The 14,738-nt window shown below is 40.2% G+C and overlaps 1 protein-coding gene across 2 annotated transcripts in view; it reads right to left on the bottom strand.

Moving 5' to 3' along the window:
- Positions 1–14,738, bottom strand: part of MPP7 (MAGUK p55 scaffold protein 7) — a 1,877,075-nt gene that overhangs the window by 751,763 nt on the left and 1,110,574 nt on the right. The window lies entirely within an intron of this gene.

The raw sequence follows: 14,738 nt of genomic DNA on the forward strand, positions 1-14,738 counted from the left end.
GGGCATATGTTTCCATTGTGTTATCAAAATATTTCTGCAGCACATTAGTTACTACTATAGCGTTCATCTCCAACAGGCTGGTTATTCCAAGCTACTGAGGACGCAAGGAGCAACTATCACAGTGCTGTGCCATTTGGATTTTCAGGTGTACTCAAAAAGCATAAGTATAGTGAGGTACTGATGCAACCACAAAAAAAAATCACTATTACCTTTATGGAGATAAGTGACACAGGCCAACAATAACAGTGCCGTAACACACAGCACAAGACCAAAAAATAATGTACATCTAAAGTATGCAAAATCTTTTCCCTTTATTTGAGGATCTCTGCATAAAGTAGGCAAAAATGTAGTTTGGTTTTAAAGCCACACTACAAACCCACCTTAGGCATAAAGGGAGGGATTTACTAACCTATGATACCCTATCTATAAAAAAAAAAAAAGGCTCAACCTACGCCAAGGGCCTGCAACTCAGAAACTACCCTTCTTGCAGAAGTAATGGCCAAAGCAGTCTCAAGCAGTCTTTTTTCACATCAAGCAGTAGAGCAGCTCAAAGAAGAGTAGAGTAAGTTAGAGTAACACAAATTGAGGTCCCATTGAGGTCCCAAGCAGGAGTAGGGGGCTCTTATACTTTGGGCCCCTCTAGAACAAAGGAACAAAGGATGAACAAAACAATGGGAAACAACAACAATAGTGGCTCAAAAATTGCTGCAAAGCTGCAGATGGAAAAGATTGAGAAGAAAAAGAAGAAGAAGACAAGTAAGTAACCAGTAAGCCAGCATTCAAAAGACTCTCCAATTTCAAATTAGAAATTTTTCCATTCCTCTGCTCTTTTCCAAAATTCAAAAACTTTCCTTTTTTCCTGGCACATCTTTCCTTTGCTTTCCTCATTTAAATTATATCTCTGGTTTGAGAAATCAAGAGAGAAACTTGTTGAGGAAGTTGAGACCGCCAGTGAAGCTTTACAGAAGCAGGAAGAGTGGCAGGTGAGACAGAGGGAAGCTTCTGACTCCCTCAAGAGTGGGTAGAGGTGCGAAACAGGCCTTGTGGAATCTAGGGTTCCATGCCATCCAGGCTTAGTACCAGACTCCAGTGCTGCAGGGTATAAGAGGCTCTTATAGTTAAAATCTCCTTTAGAAACCTTTCCTGAAAAAGTCGCAGAACTTTGGATTTGTCCAACTGAAAGAAAAAGCATACACTTTGGAAGATTTGTCCAACTGAAAGAAAGAGCATCCACTTCTGTGCATCCACCCATGAAGCTGTTGTTTGCAAAAATCTTGGAATCTGGTTTCCACTGTTCTGGGAATGTATGAGAGAAGTTTTAACACATCTGGTAAGGAGTTTTGTGCCCACTGAAAATTTTGTTTGCTGTTAAGACATCTGTTGTCTGCTTCTGGATCCTGAATTAAGCTGCTGTGCACCCGCAGAAACTCCCTCCTGTTTGCTTGCCTGCACAATGGAGAAGAGTCTCCCATGTTGTCATTGTTTGCCTGCACAACTGGTCCAGTTGTCTGTTAGAATGTGAGAGAATGTGTTCCTGTTTGTTTGTTTGATTACCACAAACTGGTTACTGAAGAAACACCTCCTTGAAATGAGCGTCCTGTAAGAAGTAACTCCTTTGATCTGTCTATGTGCAATCTCTTTTGCTGACATCTCGCCTCTGTGTTCTGGCAGATGCCATAGTCCGGCTTAGAACTTGTCTTGTATCCATTTTCCAATTAGATTAGCTCCTCCTTCAATGTCTGACCACAGAGAGTCCCCTTATCTATGTCCCATTTCCTTGTGTCACCACATTGCATCCTTTTAATATTTGAATGACATTGTCCAAATCTGTCCAAAATTGGAATGCAGTACATTACATGAAGAGAAGTGCAGCTTCCTCATATGCAGTTTGGCATTTGGAAGCACCAGAATCTCATGTGCAGTCTCATATGCTTGAAGGTGTTAGACTGTCCTTGTCAGGATGCCATGAAGAAGAAGGAGGGTTGGGAGCTGTATGCAGTCTGCCCGACTTTAGAGATTAAAAAGGCCGGTGGGGCTCTTGATTCTAGCACACTTCCCAGAAAATGACATCCTTGGAGAGCTGTAGACAGTGACTCATTCAGTCGTCCTAGAAAATACTAGGGGTTAGCACTGACTTTGAATATATTACAAATGAACCTAGGTGACTTAGCTCTTTTATGACATAAAGCAATGAGGTAGAGAGATTTCATAGATTTGAAATCTTTTAGTCAAGTAAGCCAAGTAAGGATAGAAATTCTTTAGAGAACTGTAAGCTTATCTCACAGCCACTAAAGTTGTGAGAGAACTGTCAAGTAGAACAAGAAGGTAAAAAACGCAGAAACTGAAGTTGAGAACTTTCAGCTGAAACCCAGATACTTAAGCTTGTGAGACGCCAAGTTTTTGAAGGTAAATCTTTCTGAGATCTGAAGTTACCATCCAACCATCTTTGGATCTTTGAGGTGTCAAACCAAGTAACTGTTGAGCATAGATAAACTGAATGTCCAGAATAGGCTGAGGATGGATGAATGGTTGTTTGGAACAGCGAGTTTCAGAGAAATTCCCTTCTGGCAAGCCAGGCTTTGTATAGGAGGAAGGGTGAATTCTGGCACAGGGAAAGGCTGAATGGCCCCTTAAACCTGGTAGCACAGGAGAAATGTTGTCCCAAAATCTGTGGGTCTGGTATAGAGGAATCCAATTTTGCTGAGGAAGACAGCCTTCCTACTGAAAGGTAAAAAGTATTAAATTAGGAATGTCTTTAGCAAGAGAATCCCTTCTTTGGTAATGCTTACAAAAAGCTCTTGAAAGAAAGTCCCTTCCCTCAAAGAAGCAAGCAGGCCCTGATGTACCCCCAGTCTCTGGGCAGTGGGTTGCAGGGTGCCTGCACCTAAAGGACTGACCCCTGCCTCCAGTAGAAGACTGAGCAGTACTTCTCCCTGTTTAGGCTAGAACTGAAAAGAGTTGAGCTCCAAATCCTATCCTCCAGTATTAGGACTCCACCTAAACTACTGGGCTGAACTGCATTTTCTAAAATCTCCTTAAACATTAAATTTCTACTAAACCCTCCATCATGTTTAAAACTGCTTCCTTAGCTGCATTTCATCACAACCAGACTGCCTCCATTTTACCAACACACCACAGACACACCAAACAACGATAAAGCCTGATCCTCAGCATCCAAATGCACAGTTTCCTCAGCTAAAGTCCTCTTCACCTTCCCCACAACCCAGCGTCACAGATTTCAGAACAGAAATCTTTACCCACATCCTCCTTAACATGTGAATCATCTTTACAAAACCACCTAGCAGGACCTGTTTCTGCCAGACACACATTTTTTTTATCAATCCCCTGAAGACAATTAATATACCTTTCCCCACAGCATTTTGCACCTTTTTCTCATTGCAAGGAGATAATTTGTATACACAACATTTCAAACTCTATGTTCTAGGCCTCTTTCTTTAGAGGGAAGGATCGACAGGACCTTTAGTCCTTATCCCATTTATACTGCCAGGTTTTCTATAGAATCTTGGGATTAATTTTTAGACTCAGGCAGATACACCTTTCTTCCCTGAGAGAAAAAGTTCCTTCCCGGCTAGAGGGAAAAGGGGAGCTACTGAAAGAATTCCCATCTGGAATAGTACCTATCCGAGGAGGACTCCAGCAGGAGGCAGAGAATCTGGATTCAGGGAAGCTGCTGCAAAAATCTTCCAATTCAGAGAGCCGAAAAAAAGAGTCCCTCGGCCTATGCTCTTTCCTCTCAAAGAGAGGTTCCACTCAAATCATCAAAATAGGGAAATGAAAAATGCCTTTCATCAGAAAAATGCACTCAGAATCCAACAAGCAGAAAATGAAAAAAATCATACAGGGGAGAAAGCATAGAACAGGAATCCATAAGCATTTCAATCATATCAGAACTCTACTCCCTAGGGAATCATACAAAACTCAGAGACCCAAAACAGCTCAACCTCTTCAAACTTAGGTTCCACCTCCCTGAACTAGCACTGTTTCTAATTAAAAAGCTCTGAAATAGTGTAATTTTCGACTTTCTGAAAGCCAACATAAGGAGGAGAGCTCCCAAAGAAGCCTTTACGGAGGAACAGAGGCCCTGCCTTGAAACAGGATTAGAGGCTTAGCCTTGGAAGCAAGAGGAGGCCCAGCCCACCCGCCTTCCCCTGAGGAAGAACAGCCACCTGGAGAAGCCCTCATTGCTAACAGCTCGCTGAGAGCTCCAACCTTAGACCAAGCAAGTCTCAGTTGATCCTCCTGAGAAACTCCTCTTGAACCTCCGCCCACGACTCTCTCTTCCAGCTTTCAATATCTGGACTGTCAGTCCTTAGTTCTTCAACTTTGCATTAATCTTGGCAAATTTGGGCATAAGCCCGGAGCATCCCGACGGCATTTTATAATTACAACGCTTCCCAACAAGAAAATTCTGCAGTAAAGTAATCTTCAACAAGCCAACTTTAATTAAAATACAAGAGCGCAGTAATCCAACAACTCGGCTCAGGCCCTAAAACAAAATAATAACAAAGTATGGTAACTCTGACTACTCGCAAAATTTCCCTCTACAAGAAATATAATACTTTGAAGAACATCACTGCCATACACCTCCTCCTTGTAGATGCAGTTTTATAACCAGTTTCTGAAACAAGCAGAAAATCCGCAAACAGAACATTCTTGATTTTGTTCAACTTGAATCATTATTTAAATAGAATTTGTTTTAAATCTGCAAATGTTTTATAATGGAGACAAGTTAAAATATCACTTGAATACATTTTTCAATGACAGGTCTGATGAATGCCGAATACAGTAGGAAGAATGACTTTCTTGGACATAGATGCCATACCTTTCTTTGTAAGTTGCGCAACATAGAATGATTCCCTCACTGCTGTAGACACATGATGGCCAAAGGCTAGATTACTGTCGGTGTGTGTCCCCAAGTCACTGATTACTGGGTCATCTCTAAGGGGTGTGTTGTCAGTATGATAGTTACCAGGGGTAGATGACTACGATGGATACTATTATGCATTTTTTGGCATTTAGTTTTAGTCTGTGGCTCTGACATCAGTTGTTTGTCTGTGCCAGTGCTTCCTGGAGACTTCCTGGAGAACATTTGCGTTGGTGGGGGATTCAAGTCTATATTACAAGACCGAAGACGCATTCTTTTGAATGCGTCTTGGTCGAATATAAAAGGCTGAAAACGCAAAATATCGAAGTGGCTGTTAGGAAAGAATTTGCTTGGCTGCATCTGTACTTTGCCATTTCCGGCATTGTAATGCGGTCTCGGAGTTGGTATATTTAAGTAGGGGGGGGTGGGGGGTGAAGCTCCCGACAATGTAAAACTGTTAAACTGTTCTGACACTTCGACATTGTAAGCTTTCGCTTACATAGGGCTGATGAATCACAGTTAGCTTTTTTAAGTGTTCGGTGATCTAATATAGACCCTGGGATTCAATGACAGCTGTTAATTTCCAGTCATATGCAAATTTAGTCAGAAGGAGCCCATTAACATTGGCCTTGACTTCAGAGAAGTAAATGTCAAAAAGGAGCGGTCCAAGAACTGATCCCCGAGGGACTCCACTTGTGACTGGCTTCTCTGTAGAGGTGGACTCCCCATTCCTAATTTCCTGGGTCCTGTCTGTAACCCATTTGGCTATCCACTGGGTGACAAACCAGTTTGTACCTAACTTCCTGAGTTTGCCAACAATGCCAGAGTAGGGTATTGTGTCAAATGCCTTGGCCAGGTCAAGGTAGACAGTGTGAACCATTTTGCCCTCATCCATTACTTTGTGACCTTCTCAAAGAAGTCCAGACCTTCTCAAAGAAGTCCACCAGGCTGAGTAGGCATGACCTGCCCTTGAGGAAATCAAACTGGGTTGGTTTCATTCAATCAGTCTAAAGGATGGCTTTGATACAGCTAATACATTCACAAATACAGAGTGATACCAAAGTCAGCACCACAAAGGCCAAGGGCTGGAAGTGACACTGTAGGTCAGTTATAAACAGGGATGGAAATTATGAGTGAATCCATCAGTAAATCTTGCAAAACTAAAGACAGTAAAAACCTAGTAAATACACTGAAGCTTAACTTATGCTGTGCTTTGGAATTACTTAGCCATGACAAGAGGCTCTCTTAAAAACATTAGAGACTTCTGCTGGTTAAGCATTAAAATATGATCAACAATGTCAAATGTTCTCTTAAATCATTGAAAAGCCTTCTCCTCTCCTTATATTGTTATACACACCGAGTCTGCGATACTAATCAGATTAGCACTGGTACCAAGATCGGAGTAAAAGCCATGTTACATTTGCAAGGCATTATACTTAAAACACTGCCTTGTGCTCAAATGATTCATTTTACTGAATATAGTCAGTTAAGCACAGTCATCCTTAAACAATGACTTCATCAGAACTTCAGTTAAGCAACATCATACTTGCAGAAAAATTCAGCTACTTATCATCATAAAAAAAAAAATTACAAATGTTTTACCAAAATGGAGCCTGCAGAGATGGGCCTAAGATCATGAGAAGATTTAGTGCTGAGCCCTTGGAAAATGGGAGCAAACCATGTGTTTCCATGTAGAAGGAATACTAGAGATATCCAAAATACTGAACAGGAGAACTAGAGGTTTATCTCTGAAATTACAGGCTACATTAACACAAAAGTGATGTAAGTAAACAGAGAAGTCTGCTTCATATCATTGTGCAACCACGTCGTCGAACTACGAAATGTTGAGATGAGAAACTTGAACTTACAAAACATTGTAATTGCAAATTGTCGCATGCCATGTTGTCAAATTATAGTAGAGTGAGCACTGTAAGATATATATATATATATATATATATATATATATATATATATATATATATATATATATATATATATATACACACTGGGTGGTATCTAAGAATTTGTATGACGTTCCATAAGTAAGAAAACAAGAGAAACATGGCGGGCATTTTGTTCTTTAATGTACGTGCAGTTGGATGTATATGGAACAGTCACTTATGTTGAAGAGGTTAACCGGTTTTATGTATAGGTAGTTTGCCCTCTTCCTCCAGTTAGTGCAATCTCAGATTTGGTATATTTAATGTCCGGGGGGGGGGGGGGGGTGCAAAAATGAGGAAAGAGCAAGTAACTGTATTGATTTGCAACTTTGGATCTGAATATTTTCTTTATCTGTTTTGCAGCTGTTTTATTTTTATGGAGGCTGGTGTTTGAGGTATTTATGTAATAATGTAGTTTTCTGCTGTTTTATGGAACTTTATTTTGAGTTTGGAGGATGGAATTGAGTGGGTTACATGGTGTGCAGGTGTAGCTTTGCAGTGTGTACATTTGTTATGATGTTTTCAATGTTGTGGGTTTCAATGTTATGGGTTTCACTGTTTTGCAATTAACGATGTTCTGCAAGTTTGAGTTTCTGATTTTGACTTTCCGTAGTTTGACGTTGTGGTTGCACGATAATATCAAGTAGGCCCAGACAGAGATAATAGAACAGTTATAAGTAGCTTACCAAGAAGCTGCTTAACTTCTCAGACTGATATAGCAAAAGCAGAAAAGAAGGGGCAGATTTATATGGAGCTGGAAAGGTAAGACTGAGAACATGGTTAACAGTGGCCATGAGGAAGAAATGGGATAGTTACTGGCTGGAGAACGTGGAGGAGTTCAGAGGTACAAAGAAGTGATGAGGCTTGACACACTTACCTAATACTTACTTACAGACAAGTCTAGAACTATCTAGGCTGAGAGACTTGTTATTCACAATTAAAGTATTGTGACTTAATTGCCTTAACATCAACCCTGATATTACCTTAAAAGATATTATATCAACAGGAATGGAGTTGCACATTTACTACTGCTAACCAATACTGTTTCTGAAAATCATTTTACCTTTAAGCCATACAGCATGAAACCTGCAACCTTCTGGTCTTTGAGCATCAAAAGTGAATGTGATACATGCTGAGCCACTGGCCATGTCCTAATGGATGCAGAAGATGAATGAAAAATCTCTCTCTGAACCATATTAAATGGACAATGTATAAAAATTTATAAGTAACCATATGAAACATCAGGAACTGCTAGACTGAGTCTCAAAATCTGGAGATTTAATTGCCAAAAACAGACTTGCATATACTACGCTCGAGATGACCATTTCTTGGGATATGCCCTTTTTTCAGAGGTATGGAGCTCTCAGGTTGGTATATATAAGTTTTTTTTGGGGGGGGGAGCTTGCTCCCTGCAAAAAAGAAGTTTAAAGGAAAAGAGCAATCTTCGAGATTTGCTCTTTTACTGTATTTTTTTCCCAGCTTGTTGTCACTTCGCATTTTGAGTACTAACATTTCAACAGGGAGCCAGATTTATAACACAGAACCACTATTAGACAAATTATCATGTTTACTATTAAGTCTCCCAAGACTAGCAGTACACGTTCAATAACCATGGGAAGGTTGGCAGAAGGAGGTGGAAAATAAAGAAGGGAAATGTGTATAGTGCAACTGGGTTTAGGCTCCTAGGTTGTAAGAAATTACCCTGCAGTACATTTGGTTAGTGACACATGGTTGAAGTGACATTCAACGGCAGAGACATACGGCAGGTGGAAATTCCCTGTGGGCAAAGGCAATCACACAGTTCCATGCCCACAGCTTCAATAAACAAGTAAGTGCATGTGGGCATGGGAAGTAATGTGTGTTGTGCTTGGTGTGCAGTACATGCTTGTGTAAGTAAAACATGCACCAATATCCTTCAGCATGAAGAGAGTCATGCATGCTACTGAAGTCGCACTTATTCTCCAGTATGTGTTTTAGGTAATGTTACCGAGACACTGTGAAAAGGGTAATGGTCCAAGCATACCATTAATAAAGGCACTACCAGTTGTGCATTGCATTTTTAGTGCCACTGATATGCCCACTGGACAGCCTACTTTTGATGCCTGCCATACTGCCTGCTGGTGCCTTGGGGGCCATGAATGTCACTTTTTCCCCTCTGCATTTGGTTATTGAAGCAGTAGGCATGGTATGGTATGCTTCTCTTTGCCAACAGGAAATCTGCAACAGACATATGTCTTAGCAGCTGAATGTGTCCCCAAACAAATGCAGGATCATAGAAGGTTACTAGGCTAATGGCCCTAGAGCCTTTACAAGCCTAGAGGTGTAAAAAAAACAGAGTACCCTTATTGAGCATAGCTCAGTGGTCATTCTTAACAGAGCTATTCTGTGATCACCATTTCCACTGTCCATGAGGGATGAATTTATGGTCACCCAACCAGTTGTCAAGATTGTGCTTGAATAGGGTCACTGAGAAGAGATGCTTCACATGGAGTGGGAGCTTATTTTAGAAGAGCGGCAATCTCTGGGAGATACATCTGTCTCTCCAGCATATTCTGTTAATATCACAGGTTAGGCTGAGGTCCCTGGAGTGAGTTATTCTTGTCCCAGTTGATTTGTGGAAGTGCGGCATTTCCATTAGGGCAGGGTCCGAGACTGCTCTAGTCAGGGACAGTTTGCCTCTCAGCAGGCTGTATGATAAAGAGTACAGTGACAGGGCTTTCAATCTTTCCATGTATGTCATGTTTTGGAGGCCCTGGATTCTCTTGGTCTCTCCAGTTGCTACAAGTGTCTAGTGAGATACATACAGAAGGGAGTACTGTACTCAATTTGTGGCCGATAATGGTCGAGTACAGCGGAGTTATAACCTCCTCGGTTTTGGATGCTGTCACAAAAGGAGATACTGCCAGCCCAGCTGTCTGGAATTTTGTAAATAGTTGCGTGTCATTTGTGAATGTCAACATGCTTCATGTAAGATGCTTGTGTTACAAATGTATTAGAACTGTATGTTAAGTGGATATCAAACTGCTGGTAGAAAAGGGTTTTTTAAAGTATTGAGCTTAAAGATGTATCCACAGTGTACCCTACTGGAAAAGAACAGAAATGTATATACACTATTGTAACAGTTTAAATGTATATATTTTAACAGGGGAGACTGGAACTCAGGAGGTTAACTTACAAAACTTCAGAAAAAATAGTTGAAACTACATTACTATATGGCTGGGCCATAAAAAGATGTTATCTTTCTGATATTTGTGAGACATATTTAAGTTCTGACAGTATTTGCAAATTTATATGGTGACACTGTGTAGGCCACTCCTAATAGCCTTGCTCTTGGTCAAACTACCATTTATATTAAACAGTAACATTACACAGTAGGACTGGACACTCAAAGGCCCTAAAGTACCTGATAAAGAGTTGGTAGTGGCAGTGAAAACTACCTTATAGTCTGGGCAGAAGGTGGCATGGCTAGTAAACATGTGTCAGCATTTCCCATGAGTGTGAGTGTGAGTGTGTGTGTGTGTGTGTGTGTGTTTGTGTGTGTGTGTGTGTGTCTGTCTGTGTGTAAAACAAACCTCAAAGAGTGTGTTTGTCTGCTACTTGGGCAGGGACATGAAATACTGATTGGACAGAAAGGGTGCTGGAGGTCTTGGCTTGGCCACTCAGCTGAGATTTCAACTCTATAGCTGTGCCAGTGGGGAGTATTATTGGGGATCTGGAGAAAGAGGGAGAAACCAGCCCCAGACTGACTGTGGTATCTGTGTACTCTTAAGAGAAACTGCACTTGATGAAATAAGCTGCATCTGGAAATACTTTGTGTGTACCTGTCATCCTCCCAATAAACGTTCCCCACTGGGGCTAGTGGTGAGGATTGAGGCTCTTGATTACTGTTGCCTGTGTTGGAGCATCACAGATGCAATGGCCTTATTTATGAGATGCGCCTACAAGCCTGAACCCAGGGAAATTAGTGGAGGTCTTTTATTTTTCAGGATCACCAGCTACATATAGGTTCCTAGCAGTTAAATAAAGACAGGTATAACTGCTGTGTGTATATATATATATATATATATATATATATATATATATATATATATATATATATATAATACATATACACACCAGTTTACCAAGGAGCTGGAAGCTTACAGGAAAATGTTAGTCTTGTGCAGGACACAGAAAATGGTAGTCTCACACAAATGTGCCCTTGCAGGATAACACAGACAGACCCTTATCTGCCACTCAAAGGGAAAATACCCTTCAGTCATTCCTCCAACATATTCTGGTAATTAGCACCTTTAATATCAGGAGAGTCCTGGACATCTCATATGGTAATAAATACCATGGTAGAGGTTGCTCTACAGGAGCCAGACATGTAGCTTCCATACTCCTAGAGTGGTACCACCCTTCATATGTTCACAGTAAAAAACTTTCACTAGACAATGAAGAGCTAGTGAGCGAGTCCCAGCAACAGTGGAAGTAAAAGGAGCCAAAATAATGCTAATAAGCAATGATGCACTCTACCAACTAGGCTTTGAGAAGTACCTTCTGAACAAAAGGCAATGGAGAAAGCACTTAGGTGAGTCTTCATCACCACAAAAGGGAGCACTGTTATAGTACCTCATAATTCTGACACTGAGTGAAAATTGTGACAGCTCTATTTTTTGAGACTTGCACAAGTAGTTCTTTCTTATAAGAATCAAAAATAAGGAAAGAACTTTGTGGTTCATCTCCCATGCATAGTCTGAAAAAGATTCTTGTGTGTCTCAACCATTTTTTTAATTCCCAGAACAACTTAATACCGATGGCCAGCTGCACCCCAGTAATGGCTGAAGCAAAGAAATACACAAGAGCTGTGGACCATAACACAAGTCTGCAATCGACTACAGTAAAGCAGTTCAACAGCTTTAACGGCAGAAACCAAAATCACCTGGAAATCATCAACAGTAACGGCAGCATATGACCTTCCAATATCCCCAAGAAGTGAGATTTCCTACAGGTGTTCAGATTGACCTAACTTAGTAATCATGATATTCTGAATCTGTAAAACAAGAGTAGCAAATCCTACAGTAATGACATAATTAGAGAAGAAAACATGAAAGAAACAGCAAGCTTTTTATTTCACTTTTAAAATGGGCTTAAATGTATTATTTTCATAAAATGATTTTCTGAGTTAAGGGCATATGCACAACAAAGGACAATGTGCGTGTTTAAATCAAATGCTGACACTACATGTCACTAAGTGTACCAAGTCACAACGGCCCACAGGTGACATACAATGTCCATTGCAATCATATCTCTAGTTTTCCCTTCCTGCTCTCAATAAATATTCAGATATCAACAGACTAAAATCATGTAAGAAGCAAAGAGCCTAAGAGAACTCAATGATATTTCCACATTTTGGGTAATCTGTTTTCAAATGATGTGAACAACTCAGAAGTCTTGAATTAAACAGGTGTTCTCCCTGTTGCCAGTTAGCTATTTCTGACAAACTTCAAATAAGTGTGTTCTACTACTGCATCCATCTATGGAAATGGCTGTCTTATACATAGTATGTAATTTCCACATCATTTACATAAGCACACTGCTGTTCTTTAATATTTTTTGCATACAAGTTAAATAAGTCGTCTTTTTCTTTAAAACTGTGGCAAGTTTCACTCATCCATCCATAACCCCTTTTTCCCATTTTGCACATGGGATAGTGATAATTATCTAGAGCCAAGGTCCACACCATCAGGTAGCTAGCTCTGCTACAGTAATTCTTCCATACCACACACTCGCATGCACACTCACATACCCAAGGCCAACTTAGTGTCCAATGCACCTACTGCATTACTTTGGAATGCAAGAGGAAACCAAACCACCCACAGAAAACCCATATGAACACAGTGAGAACGTGCACATACTGCACATAAGTCTCGCCAGTCGAGAATCGAACATGGGAACCTGTTGTTGTGAGACAACAATGCTATCCACTGTGCCACCATGGGAAGGCCATAATAACATAGACAAGAGAGTTTGGATGCTCACTGAGCTCATGATTTATTGGGTTTATGTAAACTCTGTTATTCAAGGCCCTCTTCTGTCTTGTACTGGTTGCAAGTTTTGCAGGGCAATATTTTCCAAAGATCCCCAAGGAACTACTATGAAACTTGTAACTTTAATTAGTGTACATGATATTAACTTAATAATCAGAGTTACTGTGCAAAAGACATTAAACTTGATTTTGATCTGTCATTTCTTTTTTAATTTGGAATCACAGAGTTTTTAAAACTCCTTTAATAATGTGCCTTGGCACCACTCCTGCTAGTGGTCAATATGGCCATCACCTGACATAGTGGTCATTCACCAAGACCAACAGGAAAGCAGCTACATCACAAGTCTGCAGGATACAGTGTGCTATCTAGGATATGTCACTAGATTGTATTACTTTGCAGGACTGAATCCATTTGGAATTTGAGTGTGAACAGTCTATACAATGTAAGCAAAACATCAAAATATAAATGACCCACTTTTTGATGAGCATTTGAGATAATTCCAAAATGCACTGAACTGCAAGTACTGCCATCCCAGAATAGTTTTTAGATGCAGAACCAGCTGGCAGCTACAGGCACACAACAAAAAACCTCTTTCCTTTCCTAGGTCCTAACTTCCTCCTGTTTCAGCATCCACTTTAGTCTGAATGCATCTACAGTAACCATTGGTACAGACATCAGTAGACAGCACAGGATTACAAATGGTTCCATTGGTCTTCAAGTAAACAAGGTAACAACCAAAATTCCTGGCTGACATTATCATTTTGATAGCTAGAGACTCCAGAACTTGACAGCTGCAAATGAGACTTCAGGATGCTAACAGGAATCTAAGAAAGGTAAAATAACTCCCCATACATGGTCCTAATGGGTCTACAGAAGATTTTTTTTAGGACTATGTAAAAATGTCCATTAACTGTCCTTGATTTTCCCAGAATGCTCACAAAATCTGTTTATTTTCTGAAAACTGTTGAGAATTACAGTCACTGAATAATGACAAACATTTTCATTTTTGGTCTGTTCTCCATAAAATTTGTGATTGTCTGGCAAATCACTGAGGATTGAAGTCACTAAACTATGACATACATTTGAGCTGCAGACTAAGAGGTTGAGGGTTAAGATGGAAATATACAGGTAAGCATCCATCTACAGAAAAACAGCATTGCTTGTTCAAGTGAAATGAAGTTCATGAATTACCAGAGGTGCAAAACAGGCTAAAGGCATTTTTTTGTTTAGGAATTAAAGATAATCAGTCATAAAACTCTACAGCTCTTTTGAAGGACAGGAGGGATTGTAGATGTGCTGGAGGAAAGTGTTTTATAACAGACCGTTAAACCGTACAGTTTCCAGTACTTTTAGCATGTATCCCTGATCCAGGAGCTGTAAAACCCAGGCAGTCGATGTTATGGTTCTCCAAGCTCTCATATGGAACGACAGCCAATTATTCATTGGCAACATCCTGCTGAGCCAATAAAATGTAACAAATAAACAAATCAAAGCTACTGTCACAAAAATGATCAGTCACTAAAGGTTTAGGTTTCTTTTGCAAGTAATTTTGTAAGGTCTTCTTAGCCTGCATTAGTGGGGTCTGACCTTATTCTGATAAAAGGAAGCAGTAACCGCACTCTTCTGAAAGGGCTTAAGAGCACACTGCAGTGAATGTTACTCTTACTTACACAACTGGTTGAATGAAGTAACTCCTTAAAGCTTAATTTTCAGAATCAGCACAGAATCAGTCAAACCTACTATATACACACGTGAAATTATATAAACAAAAAATTAATCAACGCCTGTAGAACTTCATCAGCAAACTTCAAAAAGTGCAGCCACAAATTATGGTGAAGAGCCACACCAGCTGCCACAGTCCTAGCCTGCATATGAATCAAG

Source organism: Protopterus annectens, chromosome 3.part1 (genome assembly GCF_019279795.1).
Source record: "Protopterus annectens isolate FY-2018-M chromosome 3.part1, PAN1.0, whole genome shotgun sequence".
NCBI classification, from domain to species: Eukaryota; Metazoa; Chordata; order Ceratodontiformes; family Protopteridae; genus Protopterus; species Protopterus annectens.